Consider the following 2,263-nt stretch of genomic DNA (forward strand, 5'->3'; position numbering starts at 1 on the left):
ATTTCCCCAAATTTGGAAGGGTTCTTACAAATTTGTCTCCAAAGTCTTCATAACCATTAATGGTTAATTCAACCTTCTTGCATGGTTAGAGACTTTCTCTCTAACTTAACCCTCAACTAACCCAAGGGTCTTATCAAGAACTCATGGATTTGACCCTATTTATCCTATTAACCCTTGCACAAGAGTTTATCCCTTGGGTAAAGGCTTTATCCATTGGTTATCCACTAACCTAACCACAACCTTACCTCCTAAGGTAACCTTCATGTCTCCTTAGGCATTTAATGCCTCTTACATCTCCTCTCAAGCCCTCTCAAGGTGACATTTGTCAACTTGAGATTCGACTGAATCGCTCACATGGATTGATAACTTTCAATCTTAGCCCTTATTGAGATTATTCAATCTCAACCATCCATTGCCCTATTTTCCCTATAAATAGAGCCCATTCCTTCTTAAAAAAATCAAGTCTTTTGTGCATCATACTTATAATAATTTTGAGGTTAAGGAGCTCTCTTTATTTTGATTAATTAAAAACATGTGTTTGGGAAGAAGCCAAAACCTTGATTACATAGAAGGAAAAAGAAAAAGCATTAAAGTGACTAGAAATAACAGTGCCTGGACACCTAATCAAAGATCAGATCTCAGAAAAACAAAAATAGATCATAGATAAAGAGAACAACACAAGACAACCAAAGGACAAGAAAAAGACAACACTGAGATAGCACAAAGATAGCACTGAGACAACTAGATATTTCTTATGAGTTCTTCTGCATGTACCACCATCTACTTCATATTGACCGCATAGTTCTTCATATCATCGACCTCTTTTTCCTTGATGCCCACCTGTTTCCGGGTGTCGGTCCTTGTTCTCTTTTCATGACCCATCTTCTCTGTCTTTTACTTCTCATCTTCCTTACCTTTGATCTGTTCAAATTTATTTATCAACATGTTAACATGATCAACAGTGTCCTTAAGGATCTAGAAATTTTGTGCAGCAATCGTCTTCACAGTTAATTCCATCTTATCCACCCCATTGACAAGGTCGTTCAAGTTAATTCCCAAACCTTTATCATCTCTAATTCCTTCCAGCTCCTTCACCTTCTTTTCCATTTCCAAAATTTTATTGGCCATTGCTTCAATAGCTTTAGCCTTATTAATGGTCACCATTAATTCTGACATTTTCAAAAAGAGGCTTCTCACTTATGGTTGCCCTTTTGATCATATTGAGATCAGTCTTCAATTCGCCAATTTCTTTTGCCATTTTGCTTATGACCTCACAGAAACCCTTGATACTATCATTACCTATGGCGCCTTGGCTGACATTTTGATTGGCCCGTGTTTCATCTTCCTCCTTACCCTTGTTCTGGTACATTTTTTAAACCTCAGAGTCCTGATCAGAAGAGACAATAATCTTCCTTTTCACCTTATTTATCCCTTTACTGGTCTTCTTGCTCCTCTGGGTTTGCTTCCCCATCCCCTTTCTTTTCTTACTCATTATGATTTTATCATCAAACGACTCCTCCTTAGATTCTGAGAGGTCAAACTCCATAGTAGTCCCCTTGCTCTTTCCCTTGGTCTTCCCCTTGTTGCTAAAATCTTCAAACTCACCCTCAGTTTCAGAATAAAGATTGAACCCACTATCCTCACTTTCAGTTTCATCATCCCTAATTTGTTTTCCTTTAATGATGGGTTCCTCAATAATTTTATTTTTCAACATCTTATAAACTAAAACCATTAAAATCTGGTGCAGGGCATGATCTTTTTGAGAATCCTTCTACATTTCACAAATAGTATGATCCATAGAGCATGCAAGATAGTACGAAAAACTAACCTTATCACCATGGCAAAAGTGGTTGAGCACCATGAAGTGATGCCCATAAGCCCTTGTGAATCTCTCATCTAGAGTAATGTAGCTGATGGTAGCAAACAACACAAACCTCCATGACCTACAAATGCGCTTAGGCGAATAGTAGGGATTGTCCGCCTTAACCAATTTTCTTCTTTCTCCATCTGTGATAGGAAACCTATCCACGGACTTGTTAGACATACTTCTATCTCTATAGAATTTCATACCATCTTTCACCATACCCGTAGCTTCCGCAATGACATCCTCATCCACTTGCATCCTCTGGGTACCAACAAGAATCTTACCACTCTTCCAAGTTTTTATGAAGTTCTTCATGGCAGAAGGGTCTTTGCCACAAAGCCTTTCCATAAAAACATTCAAACCCCCATCTTGAAGAATCTCCCATACATCTTTGTTTTT

The sequence above is a fragment of the Cryptomeria japonica genome, unplaced genomic scaffold (genome assembly GCF_030272615.1).
Source record: "Cryptomeria japonica unplaced genomic scaffold, Sugi_1.0 HiC_scaffold_360, whole genome shotgun sequence".
In the NCBI taxonomy this organism is placed as follows: Eukaryota; Viridiplantae; Streptophyta; class Pinopsida; order Cupressales; family Cupressaceae; genus Cryptomeria; species Cryptomeria japonica.